Source organism: Bubalus bubalis, chromosome 11 (assembly GCF_019923935.1).
Source record: "Bubalus bubalis isolate 160015118507 breed Murrah chromosome 11, NDDB_SH_1, whole genome shotgun sequence".
NCBI classification, from domain to species: Eukaryota; Metazoa; Chordata; class Mammalia; order Artiodactyla; family Bovidae; genus Bubalus; species Bubalus bubalis.
The window spans coordinates 96212901-96229401 of record NC_059167.1 but is presented as its reverse complement, the minus strand read 5'-3'; the positions used below and the strand labels follow the sequence as shown (position 1 = coordinate 96229401).

General features: G+C 47.2%; 1 protein-coding gene across 1 annotated transcript in view; it reads right to left on the bottom strand.

Moving 5' to 3' along the window:
• The window catches only part of GCNT4 (glucosaminyl (N-acetyl) transferase 4), a 30089-nt gene extending 22226 nt beyond the window's left edge, over positions 1 to 7863 (bottom strand). The window contains exon 1 of the mRNA XM_006074025.4: positions 7450 to 7863. The gene's annotated coding sequence lies outside the window, so the exon portion shown is untranslated. The remainder of the gene's footprint in view (positions 1 to 7449) is intronic.
• Between the last annotated feature and the right edge of the window lie 8638 nt (positions 7864 to 16501).

Sequence of the window (16501 nt, the reverse complement as noted above, 5' to 3'; positions counted from 1 at the left end):
AAACACTCCCCTCTCCATGGCCCCTGGCAACCGCCATTCTAGCTCATCTTCCTATGAATTCGACTACTCTAAGAACCTTGTTTTAGAGGAATCATGCAATATGTCACTTCATAGCTGGTTTATCTCACTCAACACCAAGTCTTCAAGGTTCACTCACATTACAGAGCACGTGAAAATTTCCTTCCCTTTAAGGCTGCATAGTATTTCCTTGGATGTACAAAACCACATTTTGTTTTTCCATTTGTGGAAAGTGTCTGTTTATGGACACTTGCATTGCTTCTACCATTTGGCAACCGCGAATGCTGCTGCTGTGGACACGAGTGAACAAATACTAGTTCATGGTTTTGCTTTCACTTGTGTTCATATTTTACACGTCTTTATTTTTATATATCCTATTTCTATCCCCCTTCACTGGCTGCCCATCCGTCCAGCAAACGTTTACTGTGTGTCTACTACGTCCCAGGCAGGCATGGTGTTAGATCCTGCAGAGATACAACTAGAGACTATGCTGTCTGGCGGAATAAATACACAGACAAAGAACTAGTGAGGTTCTGAGAGACTTGACAACACAATTTGAGGAATCCCAGTGGTTTTGTTACATTTAAATTTTGTTCTTTAGGGATAAACTCCCAGAAAAGGTAAGTCACTAGCTAGCATTTAGAAAAGTTTCTTTTCTTTAGAGATTCTTCTGCTGTGGTGTTCATCTTATGTTAGGGCTTCCCTGGTGGCTCAGACAGTAAAGAATCTGCCTGCAGTGCGGCAGACCCAGGTTTGAGCCCTGGGTTAGGAAGATCCCCAGGAGAAATGAATGGCCACCCACTCTAGTATTCTTGCCTGGAGAATTCTGTGGACAGAGGAACCTGGTGGGCTACATACAGTGCATGGGGTCGTAGAGTCGGACACGACTGAGAGGCTTTCACATTTTCACTTTTCCTTCGCATCTCCCCTCTGGCTGCACATCCCTTCCTCCAGTTGCACAGTCTCCACATCACTCTGGCAGTATTTTCCCACGATCCAGCCTTGACGACTTACTTTGTGCCTACCTGTGTGTCACTCTGCCTCTCTCCCCCAACCCATCAGCTTTCACATCTCTCTGCTTCTGCCTGAGAGTAGGGCAGGCTATGGCTGGAAGGGCTGAAGGAAGGGAAAATCTGGGGAAGACGACAGCTGGCAGAGAGAGCCCTCCTTACTGCCCCCCAGAAGGAACGTGGGGGCATGGGGCAAGGATGCCACAGTGCAAATATCCATGCTGCAGTGATGCAGAGAAGAAGGAACACAGGGGCTGTGCTACGCCTTGTTCTTGCTGATCCTGGGCTTGCCCTCTGCTGCCATCCGAATGAGTTCTGCCAGAGGCTGTCCTGGTAGGATCTGGTAGATGACCAGGAGAAATACCAAGGTCTACAGAAACAGGATTGAAAAACAGGGTTTCCAAAGTCCTGCAGAACCTTTATCCAAGAGCAGACCAGCTGACAGACCTGAGTCTGAGCACAGCCAGGAAGCTTTCCTTCAAAGTGACAACCTCATCTATTTTCCCCTGAACTACACTGGAAAAACAACAAGGGGGGCAGGAAGAAGGAAAAGCAATCAAAGAGGCAGAAGTACAGGATATCATGGAGATTTCCTAGAGATTACAAATAGTTCCCTTATCACCCAGCACTTTTTTTTTCTTGCCATGCTAAGCTAGAATGTCACATCAAAAAAGGTTTGATAGCATCCTGGAGGAGGAAAGTAGGCTTGGATTTTATTGGGATTTTTTGAAGTTTGGTTTAAAGTTGGTCTTTCAAAGCAGCATGACAGAGGAGGGAGAGGGCTTGAGTAGGACTGCATAAAGTGCTAGTCCCTTAGTTGTGTCCAAGTCTTTGTGACCCCACGGATTCTAGCCCGCCAAGCTCCTCTGTCCATGGGATTTCCCAGGCAAGAATACTGGAGGGGGTTGCCATTTCCTTCTCCAGGGGTCTTCTCCAACCAGGGACGGAACCCGAGTCTCCTGCATTGCAGGTGGATTCTTTACCATCCAAGCCACCTGGACTGGATAAGGATCATGAATGATCATGAAGGACCATGAATGTGAGAGTGCAGGAGTCCAGGCATTTTTTCATGCTCTAGCAACCATGGCTCAAAAGCATTCTCGCCATAAAATTGTTCTGCTTTCTGACTTTTAAAACTTTTTTTGTGTGTGTGATTAAATTATTTAAGTGTACTCCTTTAAGAATCATATATGAGCAAAATTTCACATTAACAAAAAAATTAAATAACCCTAATCTCCCAGCAAAATACAGACTTGACCACAAAATATCTGAATTCTAGAGCCTGGAGGGATAGGGTCCTGAAGCAGAGAGAAATGACAAGGCACATTTTTTTGCTTCCCATTAGTTGGAAATTTCTGAATTCACCTTAATCTGACCATTAACAAGCTGAAACTTACCTTGGATCACCTACGCAAAAAACCAAGACGCTGATGGTATAAACATAATAGGGAGGGAAAAGCAATTGTCAGAGACCAACTGCTCCTGCCGAAAGTACTAGGAAGACTGAACCATGGGGGGCAATCAGGAAGGATCTGGGAAACATGCCTCACATGGAGAAACCACGCGAGGGGCACTTCCGAACAGCAGTAATTTAAATGCAAACACCAGTGGGGCTGATGACAAGCATTCTTCCAATTTTAGGCCCCCCAGGGTCCATGAAGATGCCAAGTTTTTAAGCCTCATTAACTGTGACAAAGGCCTCTAACCAAGATGCTCCTGTTGTTATTTACTTCCTCGGGCCAGGACACCAGCATAGAGATCAGCAGAGGGCTCAAAGGTTCAAGTGAAAAAGGACAGAAGGACCCAAACAGATCTGGGCAGACTTGGGTCTAGTAAGATGAAACTGAACAGAGATAAATACAAAGGCTAACAGTCAGGTCCACGAAATTAACTGCATCGTACCAGATGGAGAAACGCGATTTCACAGGAGCATCTGGAGAGAATGGTTCAGGGTTTTGGCTGACTGTATATTCAGGAGGAGTCCCAGTTTGTTGGGTACAAGACTGCCAAAAGATTTTTAAAAGGCAGAAAAACCGAACCAGAAACCAAACCAGTACAATCCTGGGCAACATGAAAACCACAAGCTGTAGAACGTTGGAGCCTGAAGGGATCTTAGCATTTTCCATCAGCGCAGACTGTGGGACAGAGGAACGGATGGGTCTGTGCCTGGGTACCACCCTCTACCAGGACACTGTCTGATGGAAAAGTAAGCAGCACAGTGAGCTAGTGACCACAGGAGGGAAACGGAAGGCTAAGACCAAAGAAGGGAAAAAACAAAGAGGCATGGCTCCAAATATTAATTCATAGGTTTACTGGGCCCCATTGGCAGAGGTTCTGATTCAGCCGGTCTGATGGCTGCAGAATCTGCATTTCTAACAAGTTCCCAGGTGACGCTGGTGCAGCTTGTCCAGGGATCACACTTTGAGAACCAGTGCTCTAAGGAACAACATCATTGTTTTCACAATATATATATATATTTCTAAGATTTTACTAAGACACAATGGCCTGTTTTCCACTAAGTCCAAATTAGGGAGAATTTACTGGTTTTGAAACACCACACATTTATATTTAAGAATATGCTCCTTTTAAAACCTCATTGTTTAGCAGAAGTTCCACCTTTGCTTTCTGACCCTTAGTGTTTCTTATTAGTTCAGCTTCACAAAGCAGACTTCTGCTTCCATTTCTGGCATTTTTATATAATAGGCAGTTTCCCTCTGGCCTTCTACTTTTCCTGAATTTTCTATTGTGTTCAGCAAATCAAGCTTCATTACATATTAAGATGTGACCTGCTTTTACCAAATGGTATCTGGTTTCCCATATCTTCTAAAATAGTAAATATTGACCCAATCCTTTCCCTTAAAATCCACACTGAGCACACCATGCCTGGGGGCCCATTAGGTTTTGAAGCAGCTGCATTCAACTCCTGATTAATAATAATTTGATCTTATATATGTGAAGCTTCAGCCTGTAGATCCCAGTTGGTAAATAACCAGCATGTGAAAATGCATATAAAATAACATGCAAAGCAATGCAAATTAATACGAAACATATATCTCTAAATTGCTTGGGAAAAGTCTGTAAGCCTTGACATTGTTATTATCTGCTTTGCTTCTTGCATTCTGACAAGCAGTGACCAGATCCTTTTATGAATTTCATGCAGCATCCAGCATGTGGCACTTGTTGACTTGCTAAGGGGGAAGTGACCCTGCCTGTGAGTCAGGCAAATGGGATCCTGGCCTTAACTTCCACTGCTGTTGGGCTCTCTGGACTTGGACAGGATCTCAAAATTCTGAGTCTCCGATTCTACATCCGGAAAAGATGGGAATGAGATCATCATCATAAAACCACCCACTGAAAGGCTTACCAAGCATTCATTATGCACCAGGTACAATGCACACAGGCACACACTGTACAGAGATGATGTACACACAAGTGTTGTGCACACACAATGCACACATGCCTACCTTGTGCACACCTCATGCACACAGGCAATCCTCCCTAGAGCCCCTGAGCAGGGACCAGAACACACACCCCTCCGACATGGGGCCATTTCAGAGACCAGGAAACCAGGGCAGAAAGGTAAGGAAATGTGTGCAAGGTCATAAGGTAGGCAGTGGAAGGGTCAGAGCCAGGGACTCTCAGCAGTCACATTCCAGGGGCCGCTCTGAGCTACAGTGCAGCTCTCTTTCATGGTTTCCATCTATGTTCCTCCTCATCATTAAACTTCCACGATCTACAAAGTAAAACTTCAAATTTCACGGTCATGTGGGTTTCAAAACATCGCTTCAGTAGATGGTGATGGTTTATGTTTTATGAGTTTGACAGTGGAATGGCAGCATAATCAGACTGTTTGTAACCTACTGCAGCTTAGTTGTGTGGCTTCTGCTTAGTTACATGGCTGCTACTCATCCATCAGACCACAGTGATTGTGTGCTTAGTCACTCAACTGTATCCAACTCTTTGCGACCCCAGGGACTGTGGCCTGCCAGGCTCTGCCCATGGAATTTTCCACGCAAGAATACTGGAGTGGGTTACCATTTCCTCCTTCAGGGGATCTTCCCAACCCAGGGACTGAACCCAGGTCCCCTGCGTTGCCTGCCTTGGCAGGTGGGTTCTTTACCACTGAGCCACCTGGGAATCCCACTCATCCATCAGGTCCACCTTAAATCTCCCCAAGAACGCTTCCTGCATCCCCCAGACCAGTGAGCTACCTCTGTCCCATGCACCCCAATATGGGCCTGGCACACAGTAAGGGCTCACTGAATTTTGGACAGATTGGCTTTTCAACCTCACATCACACAACCTTACTATCTTATTGCTTTCTTCCTGCATCTAAACCAAAAAGGGAAATCACAGTTTTACTGCATAATCATAGTTTTAGCCATCACAGTTTTCTTCCAGCATGTGGGGCTATGATAAGGCCCAGGGCACCAAATCATACTGAGCAGTCACATTCCAGGGGCCCCTCTGAGCTACAGTGCAGCTCTCTTTCATGGTTTCCATCTATGTCCGTCCTTACCATTAAATTTCCATGATCTACAAAGTAAAACTTCAAATTTCACTGTCACGTGGGCTTCAAAACATTGTTTCAGTAGATGGTGAACGTGTTGGCTTCTGTGGCTTCTGTCGTCAGTCATTCTCAGGGGACCAGGAACTGGACGTCACTACAGCCCCACCTGCCCCCGCCCGCCCAACTGAGCTCATTCAGTCAGTTTGATAACTACTGACTGCCCACCTATCCTGAGGGTACTTAGTGTGAGGCCAAGCGCCAACCTTGACTTACTGCCCAAAACCCGCCATTCACTCTTACCTCCCTCTGTGCAGACCTTGTGGCATTCAGTAAATGTGCCTCTCAAAGGAGACAAATTTACAGTTCTCCCCACTTCCCGCCCCCAAAGGAAATCCTCCTTTCACTTAGTGCCACACAACCTGATTCTTTGGATACTGTTTCTTTGCAAATACAAGCATGATACGATTCAACAGCAGCTTAATCGATCATTTCTCACAGAGAATTGATTCTTAGAAAGTGCAATAGAGGAACTGCTCTCTGAAGTAACCTCCTGACTTTTATTAAAGATTTTACTTCCTCAAGACGCCATCAACAAAAGCTGTCAAAACTGACAGCTAGGTTCTAGATTGTCTTAAACTGATAGCTGGTTCAACAAGGGCATGCTTCTGTAAAGCCAGAAGTGACTTCTATCTACCGAACCACATGAACATTTAATTTAATATCACTGAATGTCATTCCCAACTCCCTAAATCTGGTTTGCCTCTTTTCAGTTTAAAGGACGAGAAGAGGGAACGACAAGTGCCTAAGGGCGAAGGTCACCTCTCCCTTATCCAGCGAGAGGAAAACACGGTTCCCACTACAACCACAAGGAAAACCTCGCCGAGCAGGACAGCTCAGTTCTGAAATACAATACAATATCCATCCGCTCGCACTGTTAGCCTACATGAAGATGGTAAACTGGTTCGAGAGCCTAGATCTCTTGGCTCGGATCCTCGGAGGCTCCCAGCTCGATGGAGGAGGTGCCGCCACCTCACAAGGGGACGATCCGGGCCAGCTCTGCGGTACGAAAACTTGACCGTAAAAAGCGCAGAAGCTCGTCCCAGCGGCAGGCGCGGCGGGGAGGACCGCTCCGCAGCTTCTAATCCGCGACCTACTGAGAGACGCGCACGCCCACCTGGTCCTAAAGGAGAAGCCACGCCAGCAGCCCATTCCCGCGCGCCGCGTCCCGCACCGCCCCCTCGCCTCCCCCGCCCCCGGGCAGCGCGGCGCGGCGCCGCGGGTCCAGGGCTGCGGAGAGGCTGGCGACGGCGCGGCACAGCGTGCGTCCGACCCCCGGCTCCGCAGGTCCCTCGCGGACCCGCCCCTCGCCCCTCACCTGGGCGGCTCTCAGTGGCCGGGAGAAGCGAGACCGCAGGACCCCCAGCCCCGGAAGGGGCGCGTCGGGGAGCCGCGTCCTCACCGCTCGGAGAGAGCCCGGGACGAAACCTAGGTGCGGGTGCGCCCGGCTGCTCCCGGCCTCCCAGACCGGCCCTGCCCGGCCCCGGGAGCCCGGGATGCGGGCACCACGGCCGCGTCTCTGCAGGGCAGCCTCAGGCAGACGCGCGCTGACCGCCCCGCAGCCGGGCGGCCTCGGAGAACTTTCCAGCGTCCGGCCACCGGCAGGGGCCCGAGTCAACGAGGGCGCGCAGCCGGGCCAGGGCTCAGCTAGGCTCGCGCGGCGGCTGCCCCGGGCCGACCCCTTCCTTCCTACCTCTCCCTCCCCCACCGAGCGAGGGACGCGGCGCCCAACTTCTCCCCGGCGGGCAAGTGAAAGTCGTGAGGAAGGGGTCCCGGGCATCCGCGGCTGGGCCAGGAGCCCCGCACGCTGGCCCCGAGCGTTCCTCGCCGGCCTGCGTGGCCGAGTGGACTTACGAAAAGGGAACGGGGGAGCCCCGGGCGCGGAGTCCCCGCGGATGGACGAGTCGCTCCGGGCCGGCCGCGAGCTGCGCTTCGGGATCCCAGCCCCTCGGCGGCGGCGGCAGCCTTTGGCTCCGGGCTCTCGCCTCCTCCTCGTCCTCCGCCGCCACCTCCTCAGCGCGCCCGGCTAGGGAGTCGCTCTCCCTCGGCCGGGGGCTGGGAGCGCGCTGAGCGGCCCCCGTGACGTGGAGGGAAAGGAGGAGCGTCGCCGCCGCGCTCCCGCAGAGGGAGCTCCGGCCCGCGCTTCGGGGCTCCGGCGCCGCGCCCGGGACTAAGTTCCCAGGTGCGCGGTGCGCTGCGCTCTGCGCCGCCGCTCGGAGCGTCAGCCAGCTTCGGTTCCCTCCCCGCGTTCAACAGCAAGAAAGCGGAGGTCTGGAGAGCTAAGTGACTTGCCCAGAGATGATCAGAGGGCGGTGACAGAGCAAAAACATCTGCGACTCGTTGCTTTTTCCTTTGCGAGGCTCCGGTCCTGCAGGAATCGCCTCGCTCTCACTGGTTAAGACCCACAGGTCAGTGTCCCAGGCAGCCTGGAGAAATATCTAGGAGCGGCGTGGGAAGGTGGAGTTTTATGCCCCATAAATAGACTACAAAGTTGTTTTCCCGTCTGTACCTGCAGGTCAAATAGACACTCTAAGGCTTCCTCTTTACTGTCAAGCGGGGGTGAGGGTGGCGGGCCGTGCCGGCATGGTATCCGGTCCCATTTCTGTTCACCCAATTGCCGGAAACACGCCTACTTAACCAACTGGGCAATATCTACGCCTCAGCCTTGGTGGCGGGTTCTTGTGAATAGACCAGCTCTGGGAAGTGGATGCCCTACCTTCCAGACCTTCTAATTCCCGACCTTCCAGACTTCTCTCGCTGAGCTCCAAGTCCTTGGTGGCCAGCGAGGCTCCTGGGGGGCCACCTTACAGGCCAGGGATGCACCAGGGAAGTCAGTCCCAGCCGGTTTCTTCCTTCCGTCCTCAGTTAACCCACGTTGACTGAGCGCCTGCTGTATGCCAGGTGTGTTGGTGAGGAGCCAGATCGAACCAAGTAAAACCGGTGAGGCCTTGCGACCCAGGAATCCTAAGAGGGAGCTGCATAGGACCCCATATCCTTTACTCCTAGGCTCTGAAATCTGCCCACAGTAGTAGCGACTCTGAGACCACCCTGCTTTAAAAAAAAAAAAAAAATCCCCACTGTTTGGAAAAAGAAGTATTTTAATAAATACCCTAATACTTTGCACTTATTTTCAAGCAAATGGCCAACTTTGCATTTATCTCTCCAGTGGGGCCCCCTGTTTCTGGAAGAGTCATTAAAGGTCACATTATTCACCCTTCTGGTCTCCCTCATGATAACGATAAGAACAACTAAGCCTTCTGTTACCTGCTTTGAGCACTGTTCTAAGCAATTTGTGCAGATTAATCTTTCAACCCTCACAACTTTATGAGGGAGATGCTATTTTTTCTATTCTGATTTTCCAGAGGAGAGGGAGGCAAGTGAGGGGAAATAACTTGCCAGTAAATGGCAGAACCGGAACTCAGACCAACGTGGTCTGCCCCAGTGTCCATGTGGTAACAGCTGAGGAAACTGACTTCCAGGGCTCAGTGGTCCACCAGCCACCCTCAGCCCGGCTCCCACCATAGGCCCCAGTTATCTAAGCAAGGGCTGCTATGAAATCCATACACACATAGTTTCTCCCAAATTGGTCAGTTTAAAAATCTGGATATATCATATCATAAAGTAGTTGTCCATTCACTTACTTGCACCCCTGTTTCCAACGCCAGGATCAACCTTTTGTCATAAAGTAAACTGTTTCTATGATAAGACCTTAAAAAATACCTGTATGGACTTCCCTGTTGGTCCAGTAGTTAAGAATCAGCCTGCCAGTGCAGAGGACACCCATTAGATCCCTGGCTCAGGAACTAAAGATCCCACGTGCTGTGGGACAACTGAGCCCGAGAGCTGAAGATCCCAAGTGCTGCCAGTAAGACCCAACACAGCCAAACAGAATTAAATAAATAAATATTAAAAAGTACCTTTACCGTAATGCTTGTAAACACTTTCTTTTCTACCCAGACTATATTCAGTTCATTCCCTGTCCTCTTCAGTTACCCTCTTCCCTTAAAGCCTTGCTCTGATCAGCATCCCAGGTCTTCAGGAAGGATGCCTCTCAGCTGCATATGTATGTGTTTATGCTTAGTCACTCAGTCATGTCCAATTCTTGTGACCCCATGGACTGTAGCCCACCAAGCTCCTCTGTCCATGCGATTTCCCTGGCAAGAATACTAGAGTGGGTTGCCATTTCCTTCTCCAGGGGATCTTCCCAACTCAGGAATCAAACCTGTGTCTTCTGTGTTGGCAGGTGGATTCCTTACTGCTGAGCCACTAGGCTGGGTGGTGGCCCCCTAAGGCCTCCACTACACCCTACAGTGTGCTTAGCACCCCTAGGGTATTAGTCTCCCAGGACTGCTGTAACAAGTCACTACACACTGGGTGACTTCAGACAGTATAAACTTATTCTGTCACAATTTAGAGTCTAGAAGTGTGACATCAAGGCATTGGCCAGACTGCGCTCTCTCTGAAGGATCTTAAGTCCAGTATGGGCTTCCCTGGTGGCTCAGTGGTAAAGAATCTGCCTGCCAATGCAGGAGACTAGGGTTCGATCCCTGGGTCAAGAAAGATCCCCTGGAGGGGGAAATGGTAACCCACTCCAGTATTCTTGCCCAGGAAGTCCCATGGATGGAGAGGAGCCTGGTGGGCTACAGTCCATGGGGTTGCAAAGGAGTTAGACATGACTTAGAGGTAAAACAACAACAAAGAAATCCAGTATGACCTATTCATAACTTGATTACATATGCAAAGACATGAACTTTGAGGGGACACTTGTCAACCTAGTACAACCCCCAAAAGTCACTGTTAATGAAAACACATTGTTTGAGCTAAGAATACAAATGCATTCTTATCACATAAGAATGCATAAATCACAGACCTTGCCCTCAAAGAAAGACACTGTAGTTACAGAGGTAGTAACTACACATGTCCTGTACTCAGAACATGCATCACCAACAAGACAGGAGATGCTTAGAATCAGCTGCCTGGGGCCAAATGGCAGCCATGCCAGGGGAATTCAGAGGAATTGGACATAGTCACTGAGGATACCACTAAAGGACTTCACTCAGAGTACAGGGAGTTCCAAGCAGGTCCTTGAAGGAAAAGTAGGAAACACGAAGCTAAGTAAGGAGGGCTTGTCAAAAGCACAGCTCCAAAGGGGAAGGTATGCCTGAAAGAGTCTTACTTATGAAGTTTTGCTATAGAAATGGGAGGCTGAAAAGGATGTAGGTAAGTGCCATACAGAGTGGAAGAACTCAGTGAATTACTCTGACTATGATAATACTATGCTGTAATACTGCAGCAGTGAGCATGCTGTGGAGTGGTCTCTAATTCATTCATGTTATTTGGTCTTTATGGCAATCCTGAGTGCTGTTATACAACCAAGGATCCTGGGGCTCAAAGGAAGAGTAACGTGTCCAGGTAAATCAGCAAATCAGTTGTAGAACTGGTAGGAAACATTGGTCTTGCTATTCTTCATTCAGGAATTCCACCACAAAATAATGTGCCTCCTGGGTTACCCTTCCAGTCCTGATTGTGTTGTTCTTGGCCCAAGGAAACCATTTGAAGAAGACAGTAATCCTGGAAGAAATGGAAATGTTTTCTAAGAAAAGTCATGTAAATCCCAAATTGGAATTGTGGTAAACCCTTCCCAGCCATCTGAATTGCTTTCACGAAACCCTATGAGCAATTTCTAATGTATTTAAAAAGTCTTTTTAGGCCTTCAGAGACATCATAGGATCCAGTGTCTTTCTGCAGAACTAACTTAGCTGGTTATCTTAAGGAAATAGGGGCTGAATGGAACTTGAAGGCATGCAGAGACGCTGGTAAGAAGTTGAGGGGAAGTTGAATACAAAAGACAAGAAATTACACCACAGGTCAGCAGAAACTGATCATTCAAGCTCTAGGTCTGGGCTCACCAGCGTGGAGGCAAGCACAGATGACCAGATCTTGGCATGTTTGGGAGGCTTTCTAATAAGAATTTGTCACAGGCTACCAACGGGAAGCAAGAAGAAGTCTAGCCTTGGGTTGGCTATCTGATACTTAATGTGTTTCCCTGGATTTTCCTTTACTTAGCAAGCACGTAGCTTGCCAGATTCTCTGCTGGCTGAGTGTTTAAAGGTATATTTAAGGATGAAATGCTTTTGAGACTAATGTGATTCACTGAACTCTTGCTTGTGCAAAATGCTGCACTGGTTGCTATGGAAGAATACAAAAATACAACAGCCCTTGACCTTGGAGAAAATCCCATTTAATTTAGGAGACATGAGACGTATAAAATATGCATGATATAAGTGAGACTAAATGAAATTTGTAAGCAGTTTCTCATGTTTAGATACAACTTCTCACAACGAGGCCCTCCCGGCTCCCCTTTTTAAAGCCATGTCCTGCTTTGGAGAAAGGACCAGGAGGGGTGCGGCGAGTGGGACAGAGAGATGTGGGGGTGCTGGGGGCAGTAGTGGCTGAGAGCACCGTCCAGGCCCCGAGCTGGCCGGCCGGCTGATGGAGTTTCACAGAAAAGCGCTACCAGGGAAGAGCTTGCTCTCGGGAAAATAGAGAAATAGGGGCCCCTAAGGCTGGGGAGGCAGTAGACTTTTCCCTGTATGTCGACTGAGGGACTCCTGTCATTTGGCTTGGCTTCTAAAGGAAAAGGAGACCCACCAGTACAGAGACTTAGGGCCCTAGGGCTCACATTACTATACATAAAGTCATTTGTGGCACAGAGCTAAGCTCTTCCAAATTTAAGTGTTCACTCCTTTTTTTTTAATCTTGGTTTTTTATTTGGGTCAAAATCACCATTTTCTTTTTTTCCCCCTTTTAAAAAAAAATTGAAGTATAGTTGATTTATAAGGTATTGGTTTCATGTGTACAGCAAAGTGATTCAGTTATACACACATATATGTTCTTTTTCAGATTCTTTTCCATTACAGGTTATTACAAGATATTGCAAACCAACATTTTTTAAAACCTCTTCATTTCCATCACCAGCATTTCTTTTGGGGACATTTTTACACAAAGAGACATAGTTTCTGTTTTGTTTAATCATTTCACGACAGCTAGTGAGTAGGCAATAATGAACAGAAACAAAAGAGCTGTGCTGAACTGAAGATGCTGGGGGATTGGCAAGGCTCACCCACCAGCTGGGTAACTTGCCTCACCATTTCCTTGCCTCCAGCTTTGAAGGACATGAACCAACTTCGTACCTCAGCCACAAGGCCAGACATCATTGAACTTTAAGGTGTCTCGTGAACAGCTAAAAACAGAAATGGTAACTGCTTTTACCTTTAGAAGTATCACTACTTACATTATAGCTTCAAATGTTCGCACCTACTGTTCCTACTTTAAAGGAGCCTAAATGAAAGAATATGAATACAAATATGGCCAAGGAATTTAGAAGTTAACTATGCAGCCTATATGAGGGACTTTAAGATACAGGCGGCTTGATCTATTGTTGTTCAGTCATTAAGTCGTGCCCAACTTTCTGCAACCCCATGGACTGCAGCACACACGTTTCCCCGTCCTTCACTATCTCCTAGGGTTTGCGTGAATTCATATCCATTGAGTCAGTGATGCTATCTAACCATCTCATCCTTGATCTGGCAAGGCTTCAAATTACATTCTTCTTATTTAACTGGTAAGAGAATTCAGGACATGAAAACATTACAATTAACATTTAAGCAGAAACTTTCCACATTTCTTGGCTTTTATGTGTTTGAGAGAGATGTATCCCTGGTTTCCTTTTGCAAAGCAGGCTTCAACAAAAATGAAATGAGAAGAAATAGAAAATGAGAGAGTCCAAAGAAAACACACGTGGAGGTTATGTGCTCTTATCCCTCACAGTCTTGAGAACCCAATGAGACTTAAAATCCAAGTCTTATGGGCACATGCAGTCAATTAACAGGGTAGTTTTCCATGAAAACTGAGTTTGGACAGTATCTCAGATGAATCAACTTTACTTTCTTTATGCCTGGGGCTCCTAGACTGAAAAAGAGAAAGCCCAAGAGCAGGGATCAACGCATTCGTACTGAAGCTCTTCCAGCAGGGCTTCTGCATTCCATTTTCTACCAGCGAGCATCCCTGTCTGCCCTGCCTGTCATTCACCAAAGTGAGTCAACACTGGCTCCTCAGAATGTGTAGGTGGCAGGAGTCAGTAGGGCCACTGTCACTCAGAAAGACGTCAACACTTTTAATCATCGTGTCTATTTTTGGGGCAGATACCTTTGATTGAGAGAGAAAACATACAATACCTAACAGCGTGAGTTCTGAAACTAGATGGCCAGGCTTGAATCCCAGCTCTACCACCTGGTGCTACATGGGTGACTCTGGGCCAGTTTACTTCATCCTATACCTTGATTTCCTCATCTGTAAAATGAGGACAATAGTTCTACCTCATAGGGTGTGGTTAAGATTAAATAATACATTGGAGGTGCTTATAACAATGACCGGTATATGTTAAGTGCAGTAAATACTAGCTCTTACCCCACCCCAGCCTTACTCACATGCTTTTTGTTACTAGCAGAGCCTGGAGTGTGTACACCCGACTACTCTTCTGTACGTGGGCACGTACTTACTTTTCTCAGCCAATCAAGGGTAGCCCGCTTCCCTGGCTAGTGACTGATGTGGGAACAAGCAGAAGGTAAAATTTTGGCTAATGAAAACTTTCCTGGGGTGGTGGTGGTGGCGCTCAAGGAAGGTTTCTTCCCAAATGATGTGCGTTGGAGGGAATGTTTCTTTCTTCTTCTAATGGTGCTGTTTCTGCATCTACATCTGCCTGAAACAGCAGAGTCATCTTGGCACCCTGAAGGGAGCTGGAAGAAAGATGGAAACAATCTTAACACTGTTGAGTTAAAGAGCTAACCAACCCCCAGATTCCTACCTCTGGACTTGTTATATCAAAGAATAAAATTTCCATTTTGAATATGGTTTTCTGTTACGACTTGAATATACTCTGATAGTTCTTGAGTATCTAGTGTGTCTGAGATATTTTATTGGAAACATGAAGTATAAAACTATAAAGCTGACCTCGACAAGTTTTCCAGCTACTTGAAGACAAGTTTTTCCAGCTACTTGAGGGAAATAAGCCATGAAGAGAACACTAATAATACCAAGCAGCAAATATTCAGTGCTTGGCCTGAGAAAGCAACCCAGGAGGATATGTGTGAGGAGAGGGCTCAAAGAATAGGGAAAACATAAATGGCCAGATGAGAGAGGGAACATTCTTGATAGTAAACAAAATATTGGGTAGAGTTAGGGATTGTGTTAGTTTGCCAGGGCTGCCAAACTGGATGGCTTAAACAACAGAAGATTATTTCTCTGGAGGGGAGAAGTCTAAGATCGAAGGGTCCTCGGGGTTGATTTCATTCAGAGGCCTCTCTCCTTTGTTTGCATTTGGCTGCTTCTTTTCTCTGTCCTTATAGGGTCTTTTACCTGTTCATGTGCACCCCAGTATCCCTTAGTACGGCCAAAAATTTTTCATAAAGGACACCAGTCAGACTGTATGAGGACCTACTTCAACTGCCTTATTTTAAACATTTCTTTTAAAGATCCTATCTCCAAATACAGTCACATTCTGAGCGACTGAAAGCTAGGAATTCAACGGATGAATTCAACATATGAAATTGAGAGGACACAATTTCAGCCCATAAAAGGGATGAAAAAGGAGTTTAAGAGTGAGTCAAAGGTTACAGATGATTGGGAGATTAAGCTGGAAAGTTATGTCGGGACCAGAGAGCAGGAGCCTCAAACCTTGGGCTGAGATTTTACTCCTGCAGCAGCAGCAAGGAAGTAAAAATAGACCTTTAGGGAGAATAATTTGGCACAGTGTGCTGCAGGTTTTTATAAGGGAAAGAACTCGGGTGAGAGAAATGGGATGAGGTTGCACGTAGTCTAGTCCTGATAAAGGACTGGACTCAGGAAGGGAACTTGAAGGGACTGAATGAAAGAGAAGTGGAAGAGAAAAGGACAAGATGTATTCTTGGACACTGCCAGCTATCAGGCCAGTGGAAGCTAATCTGTAATTCAAGTCTTAAAAGGAGTGTTATTTTGTCATAACAGGATTCTGAGTGAGTCCCAGGTGATTGGGGTTCCAGCTCTCTAATATTTAGGAGTACCTGTCTGAAACAGAACAGGCTTCCTTGTTGGGTATGGAGTATCCTGGAGGTGTTCAGCAAGTTAATTTTATCGAAAAGATACAAATATCAGGGATTCAGTAATTGGATATTCTTGGAGGTCTCTTATATAGCTCAAGGTCTAGAAGATAAGCTAATGCTTTAGGGTGTAAAAGCCTTTCATTTAGAACCCAGAATAGACAAAATGTCTTCCCATCACACCAAATCGCCCAGTCATCTCAGAGGGACGATCTGGGGTAAGTAGCTCTCTGGACCCCAGTCTGGCTTGAAGTAGACCCTTGTGCTTAGTTTGGGCAATACTCACATGCCTCCCCCAGGTGTTATGTCAGTTACCAGTTGGTATATTTAATGTTAAATGGGCTTGGAAAATTAAGTTTAAGAATTTGATTACTAAAATGAAAACTCAGAATTGCAAGATTGGAAGAATTGATGCTTTTGAACTGTGGTGTTGGAGAAGACTCTTGAGAGTCCCTTGGACTGCAAGGAGATCCAACCAGTCCATCCTAAAGGAGATCAGTCCTGGGTGTTCATTGAAGGGACTGATGTTGAAGCTGAAACTCCAACCTCCACCTGATGAGGACAGCTGACTCATTGGAAAAGACCCTGATGCTGGGAAAGATTGAAGGCAGGAGGAGAAGGGGACGACAGAGGATGAAATGGTTGGATGGCATCACCAACTCAATGGATATAAGTTTGAGTAGGTTCCGGGAGTTGATGACGGACAGGGAAGCCTGCTGGGCTGCAGTCCATGGGGTCACAGAGAGTCGGACATGACTGAGCGACTGAAC